The sequence below is a fragment of the Danio rerio genome, chromosome 14 (genome assembly GCF_049306965.1).
Source record: "Danio rerio strain Tuebingen ecotype United States chromosome 14, GRCz12tu, whole genome shotgun sequence".
Taxonomy (NCBI): Eukaryota; Metazoa; Chordata; class Actinopteri; order Cypriniformes; family Danionidae; genus Danio; species Danio rerio.
In genome coordinates this window covers 33,557,783-33,574,322 of record NC_133189.1, presented here as the reverse complement: position 1 = coordinate 33,574,322, position 16,540 = coordinate 33,557,783, and the positions used below count along the sequence as shown (strand labels likewise).

The following is a 16,540-nucleotide window of genomic DNA, read 5'->3' as shown; positions in this document are numbered from 1 at the left end:
CACTATTGTAGTGAAATAATTAAACACACAATTAGTTTGGCAGCTTAAGACGGGGATAATAATTATTCTAAATACCTTGATGCATTTCTGAAAAGTGCAAGGACAACAAGCAAGCGAGCATTTAATGGTTCAGCTCCATTTCTCTTGTTGCTTTCATGTCTGTGATCATGCGTCGTGGTAAGTGTCTTTAAAAGAGCGTGTCATCAGAGAGAGGCCCTGAAGGAGGTCGGATTAGACCTTTTCTCTGGAGAGAGAAAGGCCATGCTTAATTATGCCAGTATGCATCATCAGTCTCTAGCTCTGTTTTTGCGCATAAGGACAGTGAGGAAGTATGCTTATGTATGTGTGTTGTGGGGTGTCTTGAGTGCACTGATGGATTTATTAACTGCTAAACAGTTGCAAATCTCATCACAAACTCTCCTGAGAGCAGTGTCCATCCGGGCGAACTCTCATCAGGGAGATTTCCCAAGAGGGAAGTGAGCAGTGGAACACATATGCTCTCATTCTCTCTCTCTCTCTTGACTGAGCGTTCGCAAACACACACTCGTTTGCATCTAGAGGCGCAGACTGCAGTGAGTCAGTTTTAAAGCGCTGTTGATGTAATTAATTCTAATGACTTGGAATCTGCCTCTGCTAATTTGGTTCTGATTGTAGAATTACTCTAATCAAGAAGTAGGAACGGCAGGTAAGAGCTCACTTTTTCAGGCTTGTCTTAATACTGCTACGCGCTGCTTTTAAAGGCATATTCACCCTAATATGACTGGTTTGAAGGCATTGTGATATTATATTTTCAGTTAAAAATTGATTTAGGGATGTGCATGGAAAGTACATTGATTATAGATTGAAAACAAGAGATATTGTAAAAGTAGGTCCGGTGTAAACAGTATAATCAGAATATTTAATTTTTTAAATTTATTTTTATTTATTTATTTGCTACTGTCATTTTTGCAAATTTTGTTATAGAGATAAAAGCACGCAACATAATTGCACAATTGTGATTTTATTTCTAATAAAAGAATGATTAAGATCTTTGCTGACTGAAATCATTGCAATTTCATTGGAATTTTTTGATTCCGACCTAACTGTCACACACTTTGGTGTTTAAATGTTTGTTTAGAAAATGCAGGCAGCTCATTTTATTGTTCGATCCATTTACTTAGCTGGAAACATTTTCGATTAAACGTGTTAATGAAGCTTTAATTACACCCCTCTCTCTTTTTAGAACTGTGCAGCATTAGTGATGAAAATGTCCAGCTCTTTTTAGGGATCCAGATCATTTGCCTCAGCTCAGCAATAAGAACTGACACTTTCACCTCCTTATTTAGTACGCTTCTGGCTTTTATAACTTAGCTAAATGAATGTTTTGACCTATGATTGGTATTTAAACACAAATCAGCACAGACATTAAAAATGTTTGAATCAGCCTACATTTTTTGTGCAATCATAAAAAATGTACATCAACAAACAGTACATTTGACTAAGTTTAAGGTACAATAAACACTTTAGGGCAGTATAACACTAACCACTTTTGTTGCTTTTCAGACTAACAATAATTACAGGGACATATTATCAACAATTAAAGGATTATTTTTAAGAAGTTATTTTGAAAAATCCCAAATAAATACCACAAAACAACTGAACAATACTTATGATTTAAAATCATTGAATTGAAAGATTTAAAAGTTTTCTTCACCTGACTGTCTCCAGACAATTTTCTGGTGTGTTCAGTTTGCTCAGTAGCTCACACTGTACAATCCCAATTCTGGCAAACACTATGGCCAATTTAGCTTATTCAATTCACCTGTAGCGCATGTTTTTGGACTGTGTAGGAAACAAGAGCACCTGAAGGAAATCGGAGCACCTGGAGGAAACCCACGTGAATATGCCAGCTGGGGCTCAAACCAGCGACTTTCTTGCTGTGAGGTGATCATGCTACCCACTGTGCCACCATGATGCCAGACCGCGGCCCAGGGGAAGGATGGGTAGGGGAGGTTGGGGTGATGTGTATGTAGATTTCTAGGTGACCAATAACCGTTTTCTCAAAGCATGAAAAACTGACAAAACATTGCTGCAACTCTGTTTTATTTAATGGAGAAAATTAAAAAGCACTACAGTGTTTGGGTGTTTATTTTATTTATTTTATTTTTTGCCTGAGGTAATTAGTCTATTAAAATATGCATATTTATATTAAGCCTATTATCAGTTCTTGTCATGTGACCACTCTCAGCATTCTGAAAAGTTAGATATTTTCAACTGTTCGCCTAGAAAGCATGAGCGTGTTGCACTGTGCCAATATGCTCATGCAAATCTTGGTTGTATTGCTAGCGTAGCTCGAGTGACTGAGATGTAATCAAGAGAATATGGTAATTTTTCAAAATAAAAGATAATAAATGAAACATAAATAATTAATGATTCTTGTGCGACCTGGTACCAATTGATTCACAGACCAGTATCGGTCTGTGGCCTAGTAGTCGAAGACCACTGCTCTCGTAGATTTGTCATCTAAAACATGCAACTAATTGCACTCAGAGCAACATACTGTATATGCTTTGCAAAAATGTTGGCTGAGGACCACATTTTCATTGAAAAAGAGTATTCATGTTTGATACCACATAGCTGTACGGATGTGAAACTCCTATTCCACTTGATGTTTGTTGTAGAGGTAGCCATCTTACTCCCATAGCAGAAACAACGGCAACCTCTGGCACCTTGCTTCCAGGGTGTAATTGAGTATTAATGGAAGCTTGACCCAGCCACTGTGAGAGTTGTTATCACCAGCCCATGGCTGGCAATGCTGGCTGTGTTTTAGAGGATTTGGTTATCTATTATTTATGAGGGATTACTCTCTCTTCTCTCCGCTGTGTAATATCAAGGCCCCCACTGGGTCGATTCACTGCCTACACAGATCCATTCATGCTGAAGCCCACTCATTTTTTAACCTTGAGGGTGGATGTCCCATTAAGCACAGCATATATATCCCAACACATGCAGGACATGTATTTGGAGGGTTTAAGGATGTTCCACAGGGTGCTGATGTCTGACCGAGCCACCTACTAATATTTCCATGTCTTGTCATGCGGGATGCTGTAAACCGGTTTCCAATGCTCGAATGCTCGAGCTTGTTACATATGCATATAAATATTAATAAAAAAACTCAAATAAAAAACCTTTCCGCTAGACCACCATCCCTCTATGGTTCTTTAATCTGCTTCAATTGAAAGCAAACGCCCCAGAGACGAGGTGGGCAGAGAAAAATTCACTTTGTCATTCCTCATTCCGCGAATGTCTCCTATGTGGGTAGGACCCCTAATCCATCAAGATCTCTTTTCTTATTAAATTCTTAAGGAGACACTTTCAATGCCCTCCATGTGCTCCTCTGTCCTCTCCCATCTTAAAAATAAATAGCTAAAGAAAAGCAGAGGGGAGTTAAAGTCCCTCGTCTTGGAATAACAGCAAACACAGTGGGAGGAATTCACTGAGGATGAGTTGAGCTCTCTGATGGTGTTTTCATTCGTACATGCTGTTGGTCACTAGCAGACACAAGTAAATCAGGTTAGGGTGCAAATGTCTGTAATACTCAATGTGATATTAAAAATATAATGCACTGACAACAAAAATCATAATGACTATAATAATCAGAGAGAGTTTGCCAATTACACACACACACATACACATACACTCACCTTGCACACTGTGTGGATTCAAAGATAATTTAATTGTTTTTGTTCCCAATTGCAGTTTATTATGCACAATCTATAACTGAATACACATGACTTGACTAATGATTATAGGTTCATTAAGAAGCTGAGGTGTGTTTTTTTCATACAGTACTCACAATAGGATTCCTACAATTCAATTTCTAAATAGCGGCAGGGTTACTCAGTGGTTAGCACTGCTGTTTGCTGGTTCGAACCCTGGCGGGGTCAGTTTGCATTTCTGTGTAGAGTTTGCATGTTCTCCCTGTGCTTCGATTTTCCCCACAAGGGCCGTTGTTTGTGTGTGTGTGTGGAAGGGCATTTGCTGCGTAAATCATTGGGGGTTCATTCTGCTGTGGCAATAAATAAAGGGACTCAGCTAAACGAAAATGAATAAATAAATGAATGAATGAGTTTCTCAATCCCATTCAAGCTTTTTATGCAGATTTTCTCCAGTGACCAACTGAAAAGCTACTTGAATTTAACGTATATTTCTTTGTGAACTCTCCTTTTTTATACATCATTAAAAGATGACACACCTTTATACTGTACATAATTTCTAACATATAGTTCATTGACCCTGTTTTGTTTAAAAAGTCATTGTTCCCCTATACCAGGGGTGTTCAGAATCGGTCCTGGAGAGCCAGTGTCCTGCATGTTTTAGTTCCAACCCCAATTAAACACACCTGAACCAGCTAATCAAGCTCTTTCTAGCTATACTAAGACTTCCAGGCAAGTGTGTTGAAAGGCAAGTTAGAGCTAAAATATTCAGGACACCGGTCCTGCAGGACTGAGTTTGGACATCACTGGCCTACACAGTACACAGAGCTACTTTTATTTTTAATCTTTAATTTGCACAGCAAAGTTTTGCATTAAAATATTTTATCAAGGTGGCATGGGGGATCAGTGGTTAGCACTGTTGCCTCACAGCAACAAGGTCGCTGGTTCAAGTTTCTTGTTGGACCAGTTGGCTTTTCTGTGTGGAGTTTGCATGTTCTCGTGTTCGCATGGTTTACCCCCACAATCCAAAGACATGTCATTACATTGTCTGTAGTGTATGTGTGTAAATGCAGGAGTGTATGGGTGCTTTGGAAAAGCTGGAAAGGCTGAAAAGGCGTCCGCTGCGTATAACATATGCCAGAATAGTTGCCTGTTCATTTTGGTGTGGCGACCCTTAAAAATGAAGGGACTAAGTCGAAGGAAAACAAGTGAATGAATTAATAAATGAATGAATCTATGATTGAATGAATGAATGAATGAATTAATTAATTCATTAATTAGTTAATTTATATTTTATCACACTAAGTATATTTACAAGAGTTGCTAACAAAGCAAATCATTGCCAGAACTTAAATTTACACACACACACACACACACACACACACACACACACACACACACACACACACACACACACACACACACACACACACACACACACACAAACACACACAAAACAAGCAAAACATAGAAAGAATCAAACAAATAAACTGACTATACATAAAATGCATAGCCATTTTCAGCTGAAATGAGTGCATGATGCAGTAAAATGGAGATGCCATAAATGAGTAAAATCATGGGAGTTATTTATTTATACGTGGAAATAAAACTGATAAGATTTAATTTATATTATATTCTTGACACTCAAATCAAACATCCAACTTTGATTGTGTGGTTAACATTTGTCTGAACCATTTGGTACACAAACACATCAACAAAATATTGAACACAGAGCAAGTGGTTATTCAAAGTATTTATGCAAAATTCTGAAATACCGAGGCTTTACTGTGACTGCACACTACCACTAAAATCACTTCATTTAAAAACTCATAGCATTAACCATTTCTGTACAGACAGTTCCTGGTTAAATAGAAGTGCGGTTATGTTAAAGCATAGGTGCAGGTTTTTGCACTGAAATGCCACACTCAGAAGTGACACTATTTAATGAATTCACCCCTATGTGTTATGTTGGTTTTCGTCCTTAGAGTTGACTTACTTAGGGCAGGTGTTTCACTGCAGTTTCATCACTCCAAGACTGACTCAGTCTCAGCTCTGTATAGCTTTCTTTACTTGTTCCCGAAAGGCTGGCATTTATCTTCTGTTAAGAATCTCTGCACATACGGTGTGTTTGTTTTTCTCATTTATTCAGTCATTTTCATTTCGGCTTAGTCCCTTTATTAATCTGGGGTCGCCACAGTGAAATAAACTTATCCAGCATATGTTTTTATGCAGCGAATGTCCTTCCAGCTTCAACCCAGCACTTGGAAACATTTATACACACTCATTTACACACACATACACTACGGACAATTTAGCCAACTCAGATCATCAGTACCGCATGTCTTTGGATTTGTAGGGCAAACCGGAGCACCCGGAGGAAACCTGTGCCAACATGTTTTTCTTATTTATCTTATGTAAAATGCTAATTATTGGTATTTAAAATACAAAACTGAAATATGATTATTTCACAGCAACTGTGCTGATATTGAAATGGTTCAAATAAATGCTGCTTATTCATCTAAACTAGTGCTGTCACGATTACTGGTTTCAAGGTAAAGCAGTAAAGTTTCTCACTTTTATTATTATGATTTCAATTTGACATTATCATTAAAATCTCAATTATGATAACGTCAATTCTGCAACACTTTAATTAGCTAATCACAAAAGGCTGCAATGTAATTGCATGTTCATATAGTTTTACTAGTTATTAAATATTATGTTTATATATACAGTTAAATCATGTACTGTATTCCTTATAATTAAATTGTGTGCTACACACTATTGGGAATACTGAACTGTACTTTAAATTTACAATATTAACCCTTTGAGGCCGGTAAACATGTACACATACAGGATTTAAAGTAATTGCTTTTCATGCGTATGTAGTTCAGAGTATTATTGTGTTCAAAGGTTTTGTCATAACAGCAACTCAGAATTCTTCAGAAATTATTCTAATATGCTAGGGTAATGCCCAAGAAACTTTTTATTACATCAGTGTTGCAGACTTGTGATATAACTAATTAAAAATATATTTATAATGTAAGTGAAAGAAACATTAAACTGACGTTAATTTAATGGTATACAAATAAAATTAACTACAGTATATTTTATCTACATTTTGTTTATAAAATTATTTTAATATTGCCTTCTTGCTTAAAATTTTGTTCAACTATATAGGCTATATATTTTATATATACATTTAGAAAACACCACACACACATTTATATATGACTAATACGTAGTATTACAAAATGACTAATACGTAGAAGACAATAAACATGGTCTGAATGTTGGTGGAAAATTATTTTTGGCAATATTATTTTTTCACAGATTTTTTAAACAAAAAAGTCTAGGCTACCAGATGTGTGTTTTATGGAGTTATGTCAGTGACTTTGAATTTTTAGTTTTTTACTATCTGTGCAACACAACCATGTACATAAATGTAGCTTACATTTTATTGTAGCCCAGAGTGTGCTGTTGACAGTCTTATTTGACTTTAGCTACTTATAAGTAACTGAAAAAAGCACAAATGTCAGGGCATGTCAGAACTTCTCCAGGCCCCCAAAACACCCTCAGACGTCAAACTGCACTGCCTTTTGGCTTTTAATAAACAGCATTAAAAATTCATTCATTCATTTTCTTTTCAGCTTATTAATAATTTAAAATTTTTAGTTTTTTTTAATTGTAGTTTTCTCAAAAGTCATGTGAAACAAATCAAGTATTTTTAGCATGCAAAAGTCTAATTTAAGCATATACATTTGAAAATGTTAATAAGCAGCTGTAAACATTCATTCATTCGTTCCTATATTTATTCATTCATTTTCTTTTTTATTTTCTTAGTCCCTTTATTAATCAGGGGTCACCACAGCGGAATGAACCGCCAACTTATCCAGCATGTGTTTTATGCAGCAGATGCCCTTCCAGCCACAACTCGGCACTGGGAAACACCCATACACCCTTGCATTCACAACCACTACGGCCAACTTGGCTTTTCAATTCACCTTTTGCACATGTTTTGAATTAGGGGAAAACGGAGCACCCGGAGGAAACCCATGCGAAAACGGAGAGAACATGCAAACTCCACACAGAAATGCCAACTGACCAAGTCTGGGCTGGAATCAGTGACCATCTTGCTGTGAGGCAACAGCGCTATGCCATCGTGCCACTCTCATCTTTAAACAATATTGTGGAAAAACTACATAAACATGGATCCATCTGAGGTTTCTTTTTTTTTAACCCTAACAAACAATACATATAAGAGCGAATGAAACTACTGTACACACACACAGTTTATTCTCAGATGCAGAAATTGGTGGAGTGCCTTAAGTGTGTGACATTTTGGAACGTTTTCGAGTGAAATTTCTATACTACTATATCTCCAATCTAATCAAAATTAATCTCTTAAATTAAGTGTTCTTTTTTTTCATATGCTTAAATGTTTCAGCTTCTAAAAAATCAAAGGCTGGCCAATAGTAGAATTCATAAGTGGGCATCAGTCGACCAAGAGGGAGTGATACTCAAGAGAAAACAGAGCATTCTCATTAAGAGAAGTGGGGAAATGGAGAAAGTGGGTTCAACAAAAACAAAATAATGAGTGGTGGGATGGAGTGACCTCTTGGGATGATCTGACGACAATAGACATTCTCCGCTTTCTCTGGTTTATAACAGGTGGGCGACCAAAACCACATAAGTCTGATTTAGACAAGCAAACTAAATAAGTTTGCATATTAAAGCTCCATAGTGGCCATTAAGCCTGTTATGCCTGGAACAGAGAGAGAGCCCTGAGAGAACGGTTCATTGTCCACACGCTCCCAGTTAAAAAGTTATTTATACGGCATTTCGTTCGCTTTCTGAACACAGAATGAAATTGACCTGAAAGCTAATTTGATTTTTAGAAGCGTAATGTCTAAGACGTTGGTATAAGAAGAGACCGTTCAAATTGTGACTGACTTGGCAGTGAGGCTAAAGAGAAAATCGCATGCAGAGATAAAAGGACGTAAAAGTGAAATTATGACTTTGCTTGTGGTATAATGACATCATTTAAACTTATAATGGTGTGTAGCAGAAATAGTGATGGACTGTGCTACAGCGGGTCACACAAAGAGACTTCAACCTCATGGAGTTTCATTATCGTTAGTCAGTCATCGATGAACTCTTGTAATCCATATCTGCTAAATCAGGGCTTTTCAACCTTTTTTTGGTTCGTAGCCCAGTTTTGGCGCCACACTGAACTGCTGTCACATGATTAATTTATTTTAAAAAGTCACAGGTGGCAAATTACATCCATACAGAGACTAAAATTAACCTTGTCAAGCCAAAATGTGAGTAAAAATCAGTGCTGCCATAAAAAAAAAATTTTTTTTTACAATGACTGAGAAAGGAAAATGGTTTAGTGCAATTATTAAATCACAAAGACTGCACTGCAATTACACAAAATTGGAGTCTGATGCACAGCACTTTTATTATCTCACATGACCAGCTCGTGATAACAGTGTTTTTAGTAGCTCGAACTGATTTGGTTTAAAAGTTGGAAAACGGTTAGTAAATGCTACTTCACATCTGTTCAAGAGTTTTCTGCTTTTGTTTAAATTTAGGTGTAAGTAATATGCATTTGGAAATGCAAAGCACCAAACTTCAGCCAAAACTATAAATCTGTTGTAAAGTTTCTTTTGAACATATAAAGTCATAATTATTAGCCCTCCTGAGTTATTAGCCCCCCATTCCCCAGTTTCGGTTCAGTGGAAAGAAGATTTTTTTTAACACATTTCTAAACACAATAGTTTTAATAACTAATACCTAATAACTGATTTCTTTTCTCTTTGCAATGATGACAGTACGTAATATTTTACTAGATATTTTATTAAGACACTAGCATTCAACTTGAAGCGACATTTAAAGGCTTAACTAGATTGAATAGGCTAATTAGACAAGTTAGGGTAATTTGGCAAGTCCTTGTATACACAATGGTTTGTTCTGTAGACAATTGAAAAAACAATATTGCTAAGGAGGGCTAATAACATTAACCTTAAAAATATTTTGTCAAAAAGTAAAAACTGATTGTATTATAGTCTAAATAAAGACTAAGTAAGACTTTCTCCAGAAGAAATTATATTATAGGAAATACTGTGAAAAAAGTCTTTGCTCTGTTAACTGTAGCAATAAAGAAACAAAATAAATTAAAATTCACAAGAGGGCTAATATTTTTTATTGTTTTAAATGAAAAATTCAAACTGAGTAGACAAAATGTAAAATTGAGTATACAGGCTTTCTCTGTGACATTTGTCAATATATGGTATTCAATAAATTAATGATTTATTTAAGCACCCTGGAGTACTTTTTTTTTTTTTTTAATTTTAACCGATTTATGTGTGTTGAGCATCAGTTAAGACAACGTTAGCACCTGTCAGCTTTAATTGTTGGGAAAACTAGATAATTTTGGGCTTTTTTCAGCTAATTTATTCTTTCGGGTTTTAAATAATTTTGGGGCGGGATCAAAATCGGTGACATAGGCAGGGTTGACACGTCGGTTTCTCATTATTATTCATAGTGAAGTTTTCTTATCCTATGAGAAGTCCCTGCTTCTAAATCATTAATGAGAGCACGTGCTTTCCAAAGGCAAGGCAAACCTGCCAACCTGTGAGCCCCATGGCTGGGTAAGACTGTGTCTGCGCACGGCAAGGGACATATGTGTTTGTTTCTAGGATCCACATTGTTTGCTGCATGTTTTTCTCTGCGATGCTGACAGGGCAGATACAGCAAAGCTGTTGGTTTGCAGCAAGCCTTTTTGCCAGGAGAGCAGTGCGAGAACTGGACAATAACTGTCTTTTATCAGTTTAGTTTTTTACCATTCAGACACATCGCATATACCTGTGCTGCTTTGTTCGCACATGTTTAAAATCATCCAGATTACTGGCAGGGCTATTGAAAATAATAGGACAAGAGACCTGCTGCACTGCTACCCACTGTGTCTGCATTCAGACCCAGGAACTCAGGAGGAGTTTATTTCTAACACATTTATAGTGTTTTTTTAAACATGATTATCTTTATAATGATATAACAAACTGTGGTTATGTGTATATGCAATTACGAATAACATGTAGCAGGGTAATAAATTACTTACTGTTCATTTATTTGCATTTTAACTTTGTAAACTATAAAAGCATGGGTCTCCTCATAGTTATGTCTTATTTTGTGAGCCGACTGACAGTTGTTCACTCCCTCTTTTTCCCCTGCTCTGCCGGCCACGCCCACTCCTCCCTCTGCTTGCAGAGCTCCAAGCCCATCATGAAGCATTTTTTGAAAAATTCTGAGGTAGACTTGAACCGAAAGAGGGGGGTTTCATGACCCTTTAAATTGTATGCAGTAAAAATAAGTATCCCTACAGGGTTGTGCAGGCATTCAGTTTTCACAGCTCAGTTTCTCATTAGGCTTCATCATCTTTGTCCTGAGTACTCAAGGTGGACTTGTGTGTCTTCCCCCAAATCGGCAGCCACCAGCTATAGTTCATTAGGTAGTTTATTAGCTCTAGGTGACCTGCAATGTCTCCAGCTAGTCTCGCCACTGTCTGTCTGTCCCGATTGCTCCTTTTCTGCAGACCTGCAGCTTATGGTCTTATCTCTATGTGTTATAGAAGAAGAGGAACGTTGTGCCAAATTACCGTCAACTTTTATCTCAGGCTACAGAGCCGCAGGGTCTGGGAGCCCAGATCTGATAGCTTGCACTCATCTAATGACCTCTGGGCCTGCACTCAACCTTTTAACGTTCAGCTCTTCTGCTGGATTTATTGTGCTCATAAAGCAGGAATCGTTATTATCAGGCATTGTCCCGAGGACAGCATGACGCTGGTTTACTTGTCCGAGAAACTTTTGTGAAACATAATTAAAGCTGACTATCATACATGTAATGTCAATGTCAAGGATTTCCAAGCTTTTTTTTTTATTCCAAAACCCAGCTAGAAAGTTTAATTATGGAGAAAACCAGATCATGATTTAGTAGAGAGCAACTTTTTCCCCTCATCATTCATTCATTCATTCATTCATTTTCTCTCAACTTAGTCCCTTATTTATCAGGGATTGCTACAGAGGAATGAACAGCCAACTATACTGACATATGTTTTATGCAGTGTATGCCCTTCCAGCTGCAACCCAGTACTGGGAAACACCTGTACACTCTCACATTCACACATATCCTCATACAATACGGCCAATTTAATTAATCCAATTCACTTATAGTGCATGTCTTTGGACTGTGGGGGGAACTGGAGCACCCGCAGGAAACTAATGCAAACACAGAAAGAACATGCAAACTCTACACAATTTTCTTTACACTTACTGACATATATATATATATATATATATATATATATATATATATATATATATATATATATATATATATATATATATATATATATATTGCTGTATTTTAAGTATATAAAGAGAAAGACTCTGTTTAAAGACAGACTCTGAAGTACTATTATGGAAATTAATTTTAAACTGCTGGGCTCTTTTTTTAAAGATCTAACCAAAAAGTCTTAAGCTCATGAAGCGAAAGCACTAATGGCATGTCTGAATCCATTTTTACTATTTTATTATTATTATTTTACTTAAATCTCCACAGGAATAGTAAAAAATGTCTGCAGATTCTTTCTGGCCTTAGTATTAAGCAATAAGTATGCGGGTTTTGGACTTGTATAGGCACATAACATTGGCGTGCTACTTTTAATAACAAATTAAATCTCTGCACCATTCACTTTAAACCATCTTTCAGTCTGTCAGTGGCGTGGTCTGTTTCAGTTCCTTGAAATAAGCACACACTAATATTGTGCCTTAATGGGCACCTAGGTTACCCCTTTTTTCCAGATTTAATATAAGTCTTTTGTGTCTCCAGTATGTGTCTGTAAATTTTCAGCTCAAAACACCCATCAGATTTTTTATTATACCTTTCATTAGTTTCTATTTTATAGCTCTAACCATCAGGCAGCGTTTTTTTTATACCACGCCTTTAAGGCTAGTCCTTCATGCCCACCGTTTCCATGTGCCTGTCAATGTGCTTTAATCTCCCTCAGCTGCTTCAGATCTTACGCAGATCAAAGCAGATCTCACATAAAGTTTGTGAGAAATACTACAGTAAGAACTTTACCAATGATTATTTGTTCCATTTGTTGAGGAGTTTCAATGATGAGTGAAACACAATGGGCTCTATTTTGACGGTCCATGCGCAAAACGGTAAGCGCAGGGCGCAAACACTTTCAGGGCGTGTCAGAATCCATATTTGCTTATTTAAGGACAGGAAAATGCACTTTGCGCCATGGTGCATGGTTTAAAAGGGTTGAGTTTATTTTCCTAATGAGTTATAGGTGTGTTTTGAGAATAAACCAATCAGAGTCTCATATCCCATTCCCTTTAAAAGCCAGCTGCGTCGTGCCATAAGCGCATTTGAAATTTACAGGATGTAAAGTAAGTGGAAGTGGAAAAACTGAGCATTTCACAAGCAAACAGTTAACAGTTTTTTTTCTTCTTTTTAACAGAAAACAGTTTTTAACAGAAAACAGAGCATCTACCATGCAAGAATGAGAGATAATCTATATACTTTCACTTTTGCTCTTGGATAGGGAAACCTTTACGCACAGACATCAATTAGCCTATAAATAATTAATTTAGTTTGTTAAGTGCAAATATTTGTTTCAAAACTATTTCTAAATTCAGTTTTAATTTCCAGCAAACGAATAAATGAACAATAATAACGAAGTGTGTTCAAAAACCTGAGTTATATCTTTAAAACACATGCTGTGCCCCATATGGTCTAAAACCTGCAGGTGGGCAAATCTAAGCTTGTTTTAATAAAACAAATATAAATATGGATATAATAAATACTACATTTACATTTAGTCATTTAGCAGACACTTTTATCCAACTACTGCTAGTAATAATAACATTATACAAAAACAAATTGTTATGAATGAACTGAATGGCAAAAAACAGTGGTTTTTCATATTTATGTAGGCTAGAAAATAGTATGTTTTGTAATATTTTAATCCTTTATATTTATGCCCTATATATATTCTTATTATATCCTATATATAGGCCTATCCTTAATATTTAATTTTTTTTTTTAAATGTAAAGATATTGCGTATTGCTCTACATCTTGTGTGTAGGCTATCTAGCAGTGTGTAAGCGAGGCGCAATTCTGCGCTGGAGTTTAGACCGGGTTCGTTTTGGTCTAATGAAAAAATCTATTATAATTTTTCAAAATAGCAAGGCGCCAGCAGTGCGCCTCAGAACGCCTTCCTTTTTAGACCAGAATGCCTATGGGCGCACATATAAGCGCAAATGCATTTGCTATTTAAAGAGCGTGGCACAACGCCTCAAAACGACTTTTGAGCCAAGCTGAAACTAGCAAACAAGTATTGCGCCGCACCTTGCACCGGGTGTATGATAGGGCCCAATTTTGTTACAAAGTTCCAGCACAGACACTGATACACTCACACACACACACACACATCACGGATACACACACAGAGACAGCGCGCACGTTTAGCTTTTCACTCTTTTTGCTAATGTGAAAGGATACACATTAATATTTACTGTTGTTTGGATATCTGTTATGTTAATTACAAAATTAACCTGATTTAATGTCCACAAAGCGGGATTGAAGCGTCTTTCTTTTTATAGATGTTCTGACGCGCAGCTGTAGTGATGAAGTAAATCTTAAGTAAATCGCTGTAATCCATTACAAATATGCACTGTTTGAAAACATTTTAAACTTGTAAAACTCACTCTTGATCACATTTGATGATGATTGTACGTGATGATTATACGTGTTCCTACAGAGACATGTTAATATGCAGCTGTCAATCTATTTGGTGGGCGGGGGGACCGCACTACTACGTCAAGTTGCGGTCGGTCTGAAAACCGATCCAATTGGTCTACCGTTTTAATGTTGTTAAATTGAAAAAAAAAAAAAAAAAGGACTGGGTGTGTTTATATCACCCCAATATGACGTTCTATACAGTATACATGTCTGTCCAAACAGCTTAAAAAGAAGATTTTTCACCATAGGTGCCCTCTTTTTCAGACCAGCACAACCATGGGTGCAGAAATGGGAAGAAATACATTTGCTATTTAAAAACATGGCACATGGCAAATGATGCCTGCTGAAACTAGCAAAAACCCTTCTGTTGCGCATGGAGCAGTTTGAGCCGGATGTTTGATAGGGCTCACTGACTCTGGCTGGCAGAACTGTGATAAAAACAAAACTATGTTGCTGTTTTTTCAAAAAGGCGGAGGGGCTCTATACAGCCCACCCTGACTTTAGGTTTCAGTTGAAATTACACCAGACATTGAACAAAACTGCACATTTCGAGGCACTTCAGGGAATCTTTAAGTAAACGGTTCTTAGTGATGGCTTTTAAATACAAATAAATCCTGCCCTGGTCTAAAAAAATACATCCACGGGAGGTTTGCTCCACCCACTTTAATGCAGCAAGATCAAATAGGAAATGGCTTCCTAATGGTTCCCGCTAGCTGCTAATTTAATAAATGCACTTGCTGCCTCTTGTTTAGCCTTTTGGGAGACAGATACAAAAAAAAAAAATAAAATAAAAATGCCCAAAGAAAGATTAAAAAAAACAAAACAAAAAAAACATTAAGAATGGATCACAGAGATATAGATACGCACAGTGTCCCTCCAGCATATCTTCAGTGGGTTTTGAGAACATCGGTCCTGAAAGCAGATAAGTAATGTTTATCTCTGCACATGTCTCTTGAGCTTATGAGACAAGAAATCTCTCTTCCCGTCTATCTCTTTGTCATGTAACCACAGCAACAAAAGCAACTCAATTTGTAGAGCGTGCATATAATATTATCTGTGTACTGTATTTTCTTGATAAATGCTGAAAAGCACGCGACTGTGAAAGATGTTTTCCTGCAAATGGAGAAGCCGAAGTATCTGTGCGTTTGTATGTGCATCTGTTTGTAAATGTGCATGACTAAGCGCAGCTGTCAGTTTCTCAATATTTCATGAGGTTTCCTGCTATATGTGACAGGGTATGTGAAGCTCTGTTATAGGAAAAAAAGCCTAATGCATATATTAGTGTGTCATCACAGAGTTCATGAGCAAGTAATCATAATGGAAAAATGCTCTGGGCTGATGTGGTTCAAATAAATAACTGCTGTTTATAGTACAGCTATAGTGTATTAGCTATAGGGCGCCCTGAATCAATTATTATTAGTAATTATTATTATGTTTTCCAGACGAAAGATATGATATGACCATAGTCCAGTTTTCTCCAACAATAATTGAAAAGAAGTGAAGGACGTGTAAATGAATACAAAATTTTCATTTTTGGGTACACTATCCTTTTAAGGAAAAACGAAAAATAAAATAAGTAAAAAAATTATAATAATAAAAAATAAATAAGTATAAATAAATAAATAAATAAATAAATAAATAAAAGATTATAAAATAAAAAACTAATAAAATAAAATAAAATGAGATAAAAAATAAAAACAACAAGCAAAAAAGAAAATAAGAAAATAAAATAAAACAAAAATAAATAAATAGAAATTAAATAAAATTAAAATTAAAATAAACTAAACTAAATTAATTTAAGACGAAATAAAAAATAATAATATAAAATTAAATTAAAACTAAATGAAATGAAATGAAATTAAATTAAATTAAACTAAATTTAATTTAATTAAATTTAATTTAAGCGTTGGTCACACTTTACAATAAGGTTTAGGTATTTAATGTTAGTTTACTGGCATGAACTAATTATGAACAATACTTTTACAGAATCATTCTTGTAAGCTAGTGCATACAGATCTATTGTAAATAAACA

The 16,540-nt window shown here is 36.0% G+C and overlaps 1 protein-coding gene and 1 long non-coding RNA gene across 2 annotated transcripts in view; one reads left to right on the top strand and one right to left on the bottom strand.

The window, feature by feature from the left end:
• tenm2a (teneurin transmembrane protein 2a) overlaps positions 1 to 16,540 on the bottom strand; it is a 1,361,633-nt gene that overhangs the window by 681,690 nt on the left and 663,403 nt on the right. The window lies entirely within an intron of this gene.
• Positions 311 to 2,116, top strand: LOC137487529 (uncharacterized). Its single transcript, XR_011006136.2, has 2 exons — positions 311 to 685; positions 1,830 to 2,116. It is a non-coding gene; the product is annotated as an uncharacterized lncRNA (long non-coding RNA).